Genomic DNA, 14,238 nt, shown 5'->3' with positions numbered 1-14,238 from the left:
TAATTTGTTTTATCTCTGTGGATCACAGGGACTTTTTCCTGTTTACGGTAGTCAGTCCTTAATCCTACTCATTGTGAGATTAGCCAGTGAGATTTAGTTGTATTTATTTTATTTTCAAAGTAGATGAAGCACTTTAGTGGTGTTTGTTTCAGGAAGGAGGTGGAATATGATGTTTGTGTAACTGGACTCTGAGTGGCCATGTTTTGGCCCATATCCCTCCCCCACTTGTGCATCTGTATCACCTCGTTTCACCTTTGCGAGACGCTTGGTGGACAAGCGCTATCTTGTCAGGAATCTCCACGCAGTCCCTGTTGTTGATACCTCTGAAGGATAAGCATTTTTTTTCCTCTTCCCTCAGTTGTCAGGGACCGGTCTCTGAATCCCAAAACAAAATATGTATTCCGCCCGCCCCACCTCAAAAAAAAAAAACATCTCTTGTGATATACACCTCAGATCGCTGTGTTCAGTATCAAAGAATGCTTAAGTAATTACCCCTGCTGCGCTAAAAAGGTAATGGGTTTGTGGAAGCCGGGCCAAAACGTGTTAGGCCTGTCAGCCACCGTCTCCTGCACCCAGCCCCCATCCCCCCTCCCCCGTTTCTGATTTAAACAACCTCACATTGGACTGTAAATCAGGCCCTGAGACGAGAGGACACCTGCCAAGAGTGAGGGAGTCCAGGCCGGAATGCAAGCTGGAGCAGAGGCCTCTGCCGACCCAGCAAAACTCTGGGATCCTGGACGACCACAGGGGGCCGAGCTTCAGAACATGGAGTTCTCCAAGCGCCCCCCCCCATACCCCATCCCCCCACCCTCAACCCCCCCACCCCCAGCCTCCCGGGAAGAACTGCTGGAGTTCTGCCCCTACTGTTACGGTCTTTCCTCTCCAATCCCTTGATTAGGGACGGGAAACTCGGCAATCGGCGGAGGATGTTCGAATTGGAAAAAGGGGGAGTTGAGAGACCCCTGTGGACCTGCCGGTGCGTGGTCTGTGCTTCCAAATGGTGGGCCGCCATGCTCGCCGCCTTCGGCATGCAGACAGACAGAGGCTCCAGGGCCACGAAAAACGTTCAGAGCAGAACAAAAACCACGAGTGACAAAAGAGAGACAAGTCTGACTTCTCAGAGTGATCTATCATAGTGGGGTTTTTTTTGTATTAGTGTCTACCCTGCTAACCATGGATAGTGTGTGTGTCTGTATGTGTGCTTTTGGGTCAAACACACTTTTACAAGGAGAAAAAGCTTTTTTTTTTTTTTTTTTTTTAGTTTCTCTCAGTTTCTCTGGAAGGCTCCGCTATGAAAGGGGTGTTTGTGGGGTGGGCCTGTTCACCCTGCCCTGCATATGAGTTTAATTAAGGCTGGTCCGCAGTTTCCTTCTCTAGCCCAGGGTTGGTTTAGGACCGGGACTCTGAAGTTGTCTGGGATTCCCAGAAAGACGTAGACCCCTCACCGATGAAAGGCTGCTTCATTCAGTGCTTCTGAAGAGTCTGTCTGAGACACGCCAAGCTTAGGCAGGTACAGTCAAGCTCCAGGTGTGCACACCAAACAGATTTACAGACCTGGGGCTGCTCTATTTGAAGGAGATATTACCTCATCATACAAAGCAGGCTTAAATGCAATATATTCACAGGCAGCTCAACCAATCAGGTCGCGCTGTGGTCAAACACAATGACGTCATCCTTTCCATCACAAACAGAGTGGTGAGAAAGAAATGGATCATTTCCCATTGGTATGGAGGTCTGAGACTGATGCGCATTCCTGCATTTCGGCCGCGAGGATGGCAGTTTTCTGGAATGCGTGCAGACATGTGGGTCATAAAGCGTTAGCACGCTCCCCCCTCCTCCTGCCCTTTGCACAAAGAGGTCTGTTTCTATCTGGAAAATGCAACGACTCGAACGGCTAATCTTAATTACTGAAAATCACTGGTGGGTAAGCATAGCCCGCAACTGTTAGCGATCAGAGAGCCCCTGGAGGAAGGGAGTTGTCATGAGAGCCAGATGACATGTTTACTGTGTTTTGTTGCACGGGTTCTTCCAGAGAATGTTTTGAGGATTTTTTTTTTTTAATGAACAGCTCAGAAGTGTCAGAGTTGAATCCAAGTATTGAAACTAAAGGCCAGAAATCGCCCGAGTCTTTTCACGTTTAATTAGTGTGACGGCTGAATGGGTCCACACCCCGACAGAGCCCGCATAGATCCCTCTGTTCTCATTCTTTTTTTTTTCCTGTCATGTTTTATTCAGTGTGGAAAATCTTAGTTAATGGGCTCTGGAGCTGGCTTTCCTAACTGTTTCCTTAACAACGGAGAGGAAGGACACCCCCACGGCCCCCCTCTCCCTTCCCAAACCCTGCCCTTTTTTGGCTGTTCCTCTTTTTTCCTCCCTGAGAGGGATTGTATGACAGCTTTTCCTGCTGCGCTTGAGTCGGGCCGGGAGAGAGCTCCGTTACTCCGTCTCTTTCTCCGAAAAGGAAGTCACCACCTCTGCCCAGACTCCAGAAGGCTCTCCTCTGCTGCCACGAGATTTTAACTCACCAGGAACTCCTGGTCAGGGGAGTCCGAAAGAAAGAGCAGCAGAGCCGAAAGTCAGGACGGCTCATTTTCTTTTTCTTTCCTTCCTGTCCTTTTTTTTTTTTTTTTTTAAACATCTGGGAAAGTTCCCATTTTTTTATTTATTTGTTGAGAACGTGTTTATGTGCTTCCTTAGCCTTCCTCTCGTGTGTATGCGCTTCTGTTTTGGAAAGACTGCAGTTTTGACAGGGGACGTTGGACCTGACCAGCTCAAAAAGAACCCGCACGCAGTCATTTCAGAGACACCTTGAAAATGCTGTTGGACTCAGGTGAGTGTGACACTAACATCTCCCCCTGTCCTGTTGCATCCTCTGCGGTGTCCTGTTTGAGCTGTTGTGTAGGTTAAGGTAGGAAGTGATTAGTCTGTTGTTTGTTGATTCAAAGCTTTCATGCACACAATTCGAAATGGCACCCACTGTGTGAGACAGTTCAAAGCACAATGTGTCTACCGTCAGTGGCTTCATCCCGAGGGACACTGAGCTGATTTCTTTGTTTTTCAGCTTTTGCGGCTTTGAACTCAATAAAAACACTTCATAACTCGTTTCAGTGCTGGGAACGTGCTGTCTGTTTGCTGAAAGGTAGCTGTCGTACGCCGTAAATTCTGATGTCTGGCACACACCACGCATCCTTAGCGAATCTGCTCCCGTGCAGTGCTCGGCGAAATGAAACGCTCTGAGGTGGTTGTGTGTGTGTGTGAGTGTGTGTGTGTGTGTGTGCGTGTCTGTGTGCGCATTTGTTTTACAGTGACAGTTTCATGAGAAGAGCCGTAACCTTGCTCCGCTTGCTCCGTTTTTGCATTCAGCTGCTAGGAGCCGAGGCCTCCGCAGTTAAGAGAAACTTTTGCAGGAAAACAAATTGAGAACGTCACCTAATAGCTCAGCAAACTGTGCCAGGAGGGCTCGAGAGGGTTTACCGTCTACCGCCTTGTTTAAACATGTGGGGGGGGGGGGTTTGGAGTGAAGGCTGAATGGCAGCCACACTGAATGGAACAAGCTGAATTTTAGACAGCAGTTTCAGTCATCTTTCTGCACCCCCCCCCTGCCCAATGATAGTAGTGCACCCCGATCTCACACGCCAATCTTCACAGGTGACCCTCAGAGACGGAGAAGTGGTTTGTACAGAGCCTCTAAGCGTGGATCCCGTGGGCTGGTCCCGGGGAGGAAAGCACAAGGAGAGCGGGAATACCCCCGGCTCTCTCTCCGCAGCCGCCCGGTGGTGGGCGGTGATAGATTGGTTGACACTTTGCCGCAATAAAAGCAAGCACGTTTCCGTGCACTCCCAGGCGCAGTCGGCAGGGCGACCGGGGGCTGGGGGCCCGAGTCCCGTCACGCTTTGTAAAAAGTGCAGGTCCCCCTTTTCATTAACACATAGGGGTCCCACGTGTGTGCCGTGTCAAAATGCTCACGGTCTCGCTCAGCCCCGTCCCCTGATGAGCAGCGAAGAAAGCCGTCAGGGCAAACTTTATTAAATTCTGTCGCACAGAAACCGGTTCTGAGGATAATGCGCTTAACCTTTTCACTGGGAGATGTTCCTGAACTGAGAGTGAGAAGCTCAAAATCTAATTTTAAATGTCAAGCTTGTCAGTCCTTTAGCACATTCATTCATTCATTTAACTATTTTCGTTTTACTATTTATATATGCATTCTATGCAATGCGCAGGATTGTCAAGAACACCAAGGATACAAGGCAGAGATCAGCCCCATAACATCCGAGCGCAGTAGCCATTGCATGTCTGCATTACAGTGATGCATTAATCTGTGGCACGGGGTCAGGGTGAATCAGCCCTGATGCATTCCGAATGCGATCTGCGTGTTTCCAAACCATCGCAACCAACCTCTTATCTCACAGCATTTTCCCATTACTCACCATTCACTCCCCTCTCCCGAGTCCCCAAGCTGTTTCTGACTGTTATCTGACTGTTCGTTAGCATACTCTGTGGGATTTGGAGGTCAGAAGGGTCAGTTAATGCCAGTGAAAACCCCCAGCAGCAAAGCTGCTTAATGCGACCACAGCACAAGACACCAATCGTCCAGTGACACCCAAACTTTGGACAGCTGGGGATGTTGATCGGCTTCGAAGATATGAACTCTGTCAAACCAATAACTCTGCATGTGTGGAACTGGGATTAGAAGGGTTAACACTTTCTATGCTAATTGGCAACACTGTCTGTGAAGGGTGCTACATGAGTACTTCAAAGCACTTTCATAATTAGCACATAAAAATGAATGCTTATGGAAATTGAAATAGAGCATCATAGTTTTTGTGTCACCACCCATATGACATCAATTTCTGGCATTCTCATTTTGTTCACCAAAGCCACACATGACATAGATTGTGAAACACTCAATGAAAGTCTATGTCGTTTTGCATAAATATTCATGAATGCTTATGAAGTAGTTATTACGCTGTAGTGTAGTTCTTATATAGCACTCTCCATATAAATCATTAGCTTAGTATCATGAAGGGGGACTTCATTACAAAGCAAACGATATAGAATGTTTAAATAAGATCATCTGGCCTGCACTAGAGACGGCCAAGTGCCAGGGGTCAGTTGGGGAAGCTCAGATGTTTATTCTACAGAGAAACTCTGCATTCACTCAACAAATGAAAGAATATGAGAAGAGGAGTGAACCTTTCAGGGAGTCATGCTTTTGTGATGCTCTAACAAGGCCAGGGTGGGGGTGGGGGGGGCTGAGAGGAACATCAAACAGCTTCACTTCTCTCTAAAGTGATCCGCAAGATCCCAGCTCTGCTTAGTTATCTTATCTGGTTGTTGGGGGAGGGTAGTGTTCCTCCAGCCCAGATGCTTCCTGCCCGAAGGTTTATGGGGTGTTTAGCATAGAAAAGACTCAGCAGTTTATCTAAGCTTCCACCAACAACCCTCGAAGAACATTAAACAAGTTCTGGTCTCTCAGATACCGTGGCATATTTCTTTAAATCCATCTAGGAACATAGCATAGAGCACAAAGCACTGGGACCAAGCCAAATGGTCTATGCACTGGTGTATGCTCAGGCCAGGATTAGCTGTGTATCTATCGATTGGGGAGCATGTTAATACATTACATGCATGTCCACCAGTAATCTGATGGACTTGACCATGAAATCTTGTGGTTTTTGTGCATTGTTTGTCTGAAGTGTCTGAAACACTTGGCCTTTCACTATGTACATGGCGATCAAATCTTTATGAGCTAATACTGATCGGACGGATTATTCCGAGCCCAACGGAGCCGCATCCTTTGGCTGTTTTGCCTGTTGCTGTATAGAATCGTGCGTGACGCTCCCTGCACGGATTCCGGGCGTCGCCGAGCATTGAGCTCGCTCTGTGCGCAGGAATGAGTTAACCGTTCCCTCCCGCCACAAGGCAAACACATGTTTCATGTCACGCTGTAATCAAAGCCCCATGCGAGAGAGACCAGAGGTGTGCTGGGCCCGTGCACATGGGCCGCATCAGTCTACCTCTGAGCTCATGTTCTATTTGTGGACGCTGGTTCTGGGATCACCTGGGGGTTACTGTGGTGTTGGGGTGGTGTGGAGGGGGGGGGGGTGACAGCCAATCAGAGGCCTTTGTCTGTATTACATCACATGGTCAAGGGTGGGCGCGCGTGGAGACGAAGGTGAGAAACATTTGATACATGATCTGAAAGCTGAGCGATTCCTACCTTTCCTGGGGAACTGTGTAATTATGGGATAAAGCATGTCCTAAATAATGTTTTGTTAGGAACATGAGTGGCAGTTTGTGGTCTAACGGTTAAAGAACGTGAGTCTGGGTGGTTGTGGGTTTGAATCCTGGATTAGACACCTCTGCTGTACCCTTGAGTAAGGCAATTCACCTTAGTTTCTCTACTGAGAATGATCCAGTTGCTTAAAGGGCTTACAGAATATGCTGTGACCCTAAGTGTTGTAACTCACCCAGGATAAGAACAACTGCAACGCTTAAGGAAATGGAATACTTAAATGGCATGTTATAGATGTGTTATAAAGGCTACTGTAACTTTAAAGGCCTGATTTGATTTTTTTCCAAAGGGGTCACTGGCACAAAACCTCATTATCTTCAATGATCTCATTATCTTCCCTGAGAACGGGAACTGATCTCAGTCTTTTGGGAGTTTTTTGGAGTTTCCTTTTTTTACTTTACGTTTTTGGCTCTGCTTATTTATACAGGGAATGTGTAGGACCCGGCCCTGCTTAAGCCCTCTTAACGGTGGGCTAAATAAAAGGGAGAAAAGTGGCTGGATGAATGATGGAGCAGAAATGGAGATAAAGAGTGCCCTTTTCCCTCCGAATTAACACAGCGGAGGGGTCTGTGTCTGCCGTCAGCTTCACATCTGGGCTTCATTAACCCGCAGCCCACGTCTCGAGACCCCTGGTAACTATAGATTTAGCTCTGGTTCATTACTCGTGTCACAAAAATACCTACTTGAGTTTGTCAGAGGCAGCGGCTCTTCCACAAGAGGCTTAGTGTTTTCCCTCACATGTTTTTACAGCGATTATTGAACGGGCACCACTTTCGCCTCCTAATATTATAAATTCAGAGATGTGTTATTCCAGGCAAAACACCCACTGTAAGTATAAGTAACAAGGAAAGAAAACTGAAACACATGGAAGGGTTTTTGAAAGTCTGAATATTTCGCCTGGGTAACTACTGTAACATACAATTTCACAGATTAGCCAAGGCTCTACAACATAATAATCAACCTCTTTTAATACTTTCCATCATCCGTCCCTGCGAGTACTACAGTTTATTTCATTCATTTTATGTGAATACACCACCTCCGGCAAGAGAATTTCAGGAAAGATACCCATCATAAACACGGATACGCACCTATCCGCTGAAAGATGAAGCAATGAAACTTTGCGCTGCGTGGGTTGTTACCTACATTAAGTTCACCTTGCTGCTCCAACAACCTTCTGTTTTTAAAAACAGGATGCAACCAAAGACTCTGTAGCAGTCGTTTAGAGCAGGTAGCCTCAGCGTGACATGCGAATGACCATCAGTCGAAGGAATGGTGAAGCTTGAGCCAGTCTCTGCGGTTGGTGTTGGGCACAATGAAAATGGATAATTAGGGTGTAAGCGCTCAGTCGAAGGAGCTTTATTGTGAAGAAGGCAGTGAAGGCTTTTGATAAAAAAATGTGAGATATGTTAATCCAGACCCTTGCTCTCTATGTCCTGTTTGGGGGTTGGGTCATTAATGAGCGAAGTTTTTCATTCCAGCAGCTGCCATCCATCTCTGGGGTCGATTCTACCAAGAGTGGGAGGTCAAGGAGCTGATGGTGTCCACATGTCTGACTCTCGTCCAAGATAAATAATTCCCCCGCAGTAATAGACCCTGGCAAATAACAGGGCCAGGGGCAATAACGCTAGCGTTCAGCTTACACTGAACCAGAGCCCAGACATCACGAACAACAAGAGACCTCTCTGAGATGGCCTTACCTCGCCAGGGCTGTAAAAACCCGGGCCAGTCACACGGCAGATGCCTTCTCCATATGAGCACCCTGAACACTTTAGCAGCCGCGGCTAACCGTCCCACTTCTTAAGGAATTATGTGTCTCAGTTTATCAGGTGGAAAATCAGGCCCAGCACCTCAGTGGTTTGTGGGGAAAGCTTGAAGTTCCATTATCCTTTGTTCGTGGTTCACGTCTGGCTGCAGTTGATGCTAAGGTGATTTCTGGTCTGCTTATAGTAGAAATACCCCCTTGAGACAATACAGTGGCCTGTAGAAATATACTGCACATAATTTTTTTGGTCTACTATATCAAATGTTTTTTTTTTTTCTCTTTCAAAATAATTGTGTGTCACAGGCTACTGAATCTACTGCAGATAGCTTAAATTTAGGATTTATTTTTTCATCAAAGCAGGTTTAAGAGCAGACCTGTCAACACGCAGGTCTTTAAGTTAAAGCTGCACACAGGGTCTGAAGACAAGAACTCAGATCACTGAATGTATTTGAACAAAATCATTACAGAGGCCATTCTTTAAAGCTGCAGGTCATTCCTTCTCAGATAACTGTATCACCTGAGGCCTTTCTCTGTGTCATTACAATTAAGCATTATTTCCAGAGAAACAAAAAACAGGTAGGCTGCGTCAGAGTATACAAAATTTCCGCTGTTCAGCAGGACGCTAGCTTTGAGGTCTCAGTTCAAATTGTCCGTGCATTAGCCAGCAGCGCACACACAAGAGGTCTCTCGAGTCTCGGTACGGGTGGTGAATCGGTTTCTGACTCTGCCCGGCAAATAGATTCTGTAACCGAGACTTCTCGGCATGGAAAAGTACTCTGTGCTGAATGTGCTTAAGGACAAAGTTGAAGAGTGCAATAATGCTCTTTTGTTTCACACCGAGTGTGGATACCTTTCATCTGCTCTGTCTGTGCCAGCATATTACATATGGTAACATTTAAGGGGGTGAAAAAATATGATGAAATATAATTAAATTAGAATTTTTACAGGAGAGGGGGGGTAGTGGGTAGTGGGGGGTGGGGGGGTGGTGGTGGCGTTCTCTGCCAGGCCGACCTCAAAGAGCCCGTCTTTGTGCCAGGAATTTTTGCGGCTGCAGAAGAATTTTAGGTATCAAAAATATCCCTGTGCTTTTGTGGCTCCGAATTTGTCATTACTGTGAGGAACAGTTCCTTCTTCACCCCTCCTTGTGTGTTTCTGTTCTTATTCTTAGTTATTCTGGGACTCAATTATGGCTAACTCCTTAAATAAATTCCACTCATCGGCTGTTATTCTGTTTTATAATATGTGGCGTGGAGTCATGCGGTCAAATTGTTTATGAATGGGTTTTCGTTTCTGGTGTTTGTGTGTCTGAAAGGGCTTCTGTTTGCGATTCGTGCCTGAGAGATTAGACCCTGTCATTCTGCGGCTGAGAAGCCATCCACCCTGAGATGCACCCAGACGGACATTTTAATTCGCGCTTGCAGCGACCCCAGCTGCAGAAAGACAATGCCGCCGCATTGGGCCTGACCACAGAAGGGCGTTGGCTCGCCCTTGGCCTCAGAGAGGAGTCACCCCACAGGACAAATCCCTGGGGAAGGAAACGCTATTGTGGTCTGTCACAAACGGACGACCGAAATATCACACGAGAGGTCAGCCCTTCATTTCTTCCCATTTGGCTGGGCTCAAAACCAAAAGTATTCGGTGCCTGAAATGGAAGCTTCCTCGTCCCGGGCTTAATTGCATGACAATGTTGTTTGTCTTGGCTTCCGTCTGGAACATATGTTGTGCTTTGGTTATATTAAAATAACATCAATTTGGCTGACACTTTTTGGGCCCAAATCAACATGTTGTGTTTTTGGAGCCTCCCATCCTTATCTCCCATTGACTGATGCTGGTTATTGTAAAGAGGAGAAGCTGCGTTGTAGTATTAGTGGCGGTTGACATCACCCCTGCCTCCCTCTGAAGTTTCTGAACTCAAATAACCACAATGCATTGCTGAGCTTCCATTGACCTGTACTGTGTAGCAAGTGCAGGGGTTTTATGGTTGAACTGCAAACCCCTGCTAGCAGGAGCTCCTGCCCATTGGTATCACAGTGCCTTGAGTGGTAGCCAGTTGGTCTGCATGCCGTTTGAGCGGAGGAAGGAAACGAGCGTATTAACGAGGCAATCTGAGGATAGGAGGTCAGTGAGGGATGACTAAGGCTCTGCTCACTCAGGGAGAGAGGCCCGCTGGGAGAGTTTTCAGGGAAAGAGAGGCGCCATCCCATCATGTGCGGGAAACGTGTTGGTCGTGCGGGGCCATTGATGTTGGAGCAGTTTCCTAGGGTTTTCGGGATGAGGTCTCCATCCTTTCCTCTGGGTAACGACTTTCAGTCTTTCGCAAGAATGCGTCAGAGTTCGCCCCAAGTTCTGTTTACGGCAACACTGTTGTTCCAGGTTGCGTTTGAACTCCGGGGGAACCGCAAAACTTCTTCCAATCTGAAAACATCCTCTTCTAATTAGGGCCTACAAGACAGAAATATTTCGGCACCTACTCCAAGCCACAAATAGGGGGGGGTGGGGTCGGGGTGGGTAATGAAAACCCCTTTCGTGAAGTCACAGGGCAACATCTGCCGCAGAAACACAGATTTAGTCATCGGGACAAAGGGACTGAACCTAAACCAGGGGGTTAGCAATTATGTGTTCCTTGGGTTTTAAAAAACAACCCAACAATGAGTTATCATAAACAGTATTTATATTATCTGCACAGAGGGTATTGGCCTTCGCCACCCTACAGTTACGAATGCCAGCATTCTGCAGAGGCGAATCTCTCAAAGTGATGAGCTCAGCATTGGCCCAGTTCATCGACAGAAAAGAAATCGTGCTTAGCTGTGACGAGTCCTTTAGGCTCTCTCTAGGAACTTGCTCTTTAGGCAAAATGGCCGCAAGGCCTCCGGGGCGTGCTCAGCAAAGACAGCATGGCCTGCGCTGTGAACTTTTCAACAGCGGAGCGAGGATTATTTGACGGGACACACTGTTGATGTTTCTTGTTCAAACACCGGCCTAACTGAAAAGGAAGGACACCCAACAGGAAAGTGCCGTAAGTCCCGCTGTCTGGACCGAAACAAAGCCGGCCGCCCCCCGTGGATCCCAGTGGGGGGAGGGGGGGCGGAGAGGAGCGGCCGTGGCCTCCGTTGGGCGGCTGGTTCATCCCGTTTTGCACAGCGGACGCCCGGGCTGCCAGGAGTCAGCAAGATCAAAATCTGCATCAGAAAACACAGGGCTCTGTTAAACCAACTCAGGCTGGCAGCTTTACGCTGTCCACAGAACCAGCAAGAAGAATTTCACCGCGTCGCACTTTTCTCTGAAGCACATCCTCCATCTGGCGTTTTAAGAGCTAATATTCCCGCAGAAATATAGCGGCTGTTGGATTTGCTAGCTGGGAGCATGTTCTTGGCTACATTTGCTGAGCAGTGCTGGTCTGATCCGTGGAAAGCAAAGGGAAAGACAGTGCATCCATTTTGATTTCCTAAGAGTGTACAGAGAGCTGTGGAAAACACTTTCAGCATACCCATGGGTATTGCCAGCAAAGATTACAAAGGTTTAAAGAGCACCCCATGGAGAAACTAGAGGAGACAGTAATTGCCTGGAATGTCTTTTTCACAATTAGTTAAGAGAGGGAATCAACATTTTGCAGTAAATGAAATACAGCCTGTGCAGAATTTCTTCAGAAAATATTTAAATAACCATTTTTAACTATTTTATGTATATGCAGTTGATTCTGACATTGTCTCTCAAAGTGGAAAAGGAAAACACAGACGGGCCTGTTACCCCAAGGATTAAATATTAAGGGAAGGATTAATGATTGTGGTATCGTGAGCCCAACAGGAACAGTTATGTCACCTGCTGAAGTCAGCTGATAAGAGCTTATGAAATCTCCCGCAGCGGAGGTGTAGCAGCCTGGAATGTGTCTGGCCACAATCTGGAGACTGTACACTTATGAACGACCTCATCTGTACATGCCCTGGTGGTAAAGTCACTCTGTTTGGTACACCCAGCCAAAAGCTAACACCTGGTGTGTGGGTTTTGCTTATTTTGGAGGAGGCCAGATGAGGGAAAGAGAGAAAGGACCCCTGAGGGTGTCTCCCGCGCTGCCCGATGGCTTTGTCTGCAGCTCTTCACAACTTTAGTTCCAGTGTTGTGCATGAACGCGTTAAAAGAGCACGTTCATTGAATGTGCTCATTTTTTCGGTGAACGCTGAACTTGAACATATCCGTTTGCAACTAAAGAACATGAACTTGAGCTCGTTCAGGTTTGCGCGAGATTCGGAATCCTTGGGTGCGTTAAAGTTACTGCCTGATGAATAAACACAGACGGCGTTATTCCATACTTGAGACGTTTTTATCAGTGCAACTCATCAGCTAGACAGCTCGACAGCTCGCAACCAACTGCCCATATCCCGCGTAACAATCACTGCGCACGTAGACGTACACATAAAGTAGTCCCTGGACAATACCCTTATATGACAGGGTATATGGTGCACTGTAAACACTGGCTAGCTTAAACATTTTTTTCAAAATGGCTAGTGCAAGTGGTGGCGAGTAACAAAGGAATTTACTTTGTGATTTGAACTTTTTATTACTTCATTTGCTTTTGCACTTCCTCTAGTAAAATACACAACTTATGAATGTACAAGTATACACAACCAGTGGGAAGTGGCAATGACTGGGGGCTGGGGATGGATGGGTAGGAGGAGCTTCTACTGAAAAAGATAAGCTCAGAGCAGCTCATTTAAAAAAAATGGAAGAAATGAACTGGGACTGTGAACTTGTTCAAAATTCAAAATTGTGAACTATGAATGTGAACTTGTTCATTTTAATCTGTGAGAACTGAACTTTGAGCTAGCTCTTGTGGAGTGTGAACTTGCACAACACTGTTTAGTTCAGTGGCTTCCCTGGTTGCAGCTCAGGCCAACCATTTATTTGCACTACAGACGCCTCAGCGAGCTTGGACCTAATGCAGTCTGACTTCTGTGTGTGTGTGTGTGTGTGTGTGTGTGTGTGTGTGTGTGTGTGTGTGTGTGTGTGTTTGTGGCTGTGTGTGTGTGTGTGTGTTTGTGGCTGTGTGTGTGTGTGTGTGTGTGTGTGTGTGTGTGTGTGTGTGTGTGTGTGTGTGTGTGTGTGTGTGTTTGTGGCTATGTGTGTGTGTGTGTGCGTGTGTGTGTGTGTGTGTGTGTGTGTGTGTTTGTGGCTATGTGTGTGTGTGTGTGTGTGTTTGTGGCTATGTGTGTGTATATGTGCGTGTGTGTGTGTGTGTGTGTGTGTGTGTGTGTCTTTTGCTCAGTTTGCTGTCAGTTCAGGATGGTCAAATCAGCTCAGTAAACTCAGAGACAGATAGATCCTGGGAGAGTGAGAGAGGGGGAGAGAAAGAGATAGACAGAGAGAAAATAACCCAGTCTCCACTGTACCGTCTACACCTCCAGTCACACCGTGACCTGGGATTAAACAGCTGTGGACTTGTTACCCCCCGTTTGTTTTTGGTAAGAGTTGCATTACTTACTTCATCATTTATTATGAGAAAGCTACTTTTTAGCCTATGAGACTATTTTTTATCCATAACTCATCAGCATGTACGTGCTTAACTTTGAGGAAGACAAGCAACAAAGACATGTTTTATAATGATTCTTAATCTGATATATGATATGCTGTGACTCCACCTATCTTCCGGTCTCAGGTGATGTTGCATGTCATGACGATGTCGTGGCGGTCTTTTCGTTTCTTGTGCGGAACTCGTATACAGCACACAGCATTCGCCTGATGAGGGTGATGAGGTAAACCTGGCGGGAAAGGTCAGAGAGCTTCCTATAGGGTAATTTCCCAGTTCCCGGCCGCGGACAGCGGAAAGGTCAGAGCGTTTCCTATAGGTTCCTATCCATTGACGGTGTTTCCAGTCCTGGCCCGTGTGCTGTGTGATGATGTCATCACTGAGGGGAGAACAATAGCGGTGGGAGAGAAAGACCAGAGTCAGCAGGAAGTCCCATATGACAAGGAAGGGGGTGGGGGGGCACAGGAAGTACAGCAACACCAGCAGGAGTGCGTGACCTCGGGGTACAGTACTCTGGATTAGATTGGAAACAGGCTGCGCTGGGTCGAGGGGGAAGAGGCCTCAGTTTGACTCAGTATAAAACAGTAACTCTTACCTCAGGGTAGCTGCCCCTCTCGCTCTCTCTCCCTCTCTCTCTCTCTCTCTCTCTCTCTCTCGCTC

General features: G+C 47.1%; 1 protein-coding gene across 2 annotated transcripts in view; it reads left to right on the top strand.

Moving 5' to 3' along the window:
* The window catches only part of eva1ba (eva-1 homolog Ba (C. elegans)), a 32,792-nt gene that overhangs the window by 13,059 nt on the left and 5,495 nt on the right, over window positions 1-14,238 (top strand). The window contains exon 1 of one of the 2 annotated variants that reach the window (XM_036539735.1): window positions 2,416-2,830. The exons of the other annotated variant lie outside the window; for it this stretch is intronic. The gene's annotated coding sequence lies outside the window, so the exon portion shown is untranslated. Of the gene's footprint in view, window positions 1-2,415; window positions 2,831-14,238 lie in introns of those variants that run through there. 2 annotated transcript variants of the gene reach the window in all.

This window comes from Megalops cyprinoides, chromosome 10 (assembly GCF_013368585.1).
Source record: "Megalops cyprinoides isolate fMegCyp1 chromosome 10, fMegCyp1.pri, whole genome shotgun sequence".
NCBI lineage: Eukaryota > Metazoa > Chordata > Actinopteri > Elopiformes > Megalopidae > Megalops > Megalops cyprinoides.
The sequence above is the reverse complement of the archived record's forward strand: the minus strand, read 5'-3'. Positions and strand labels throughout refer to the sequence as shown.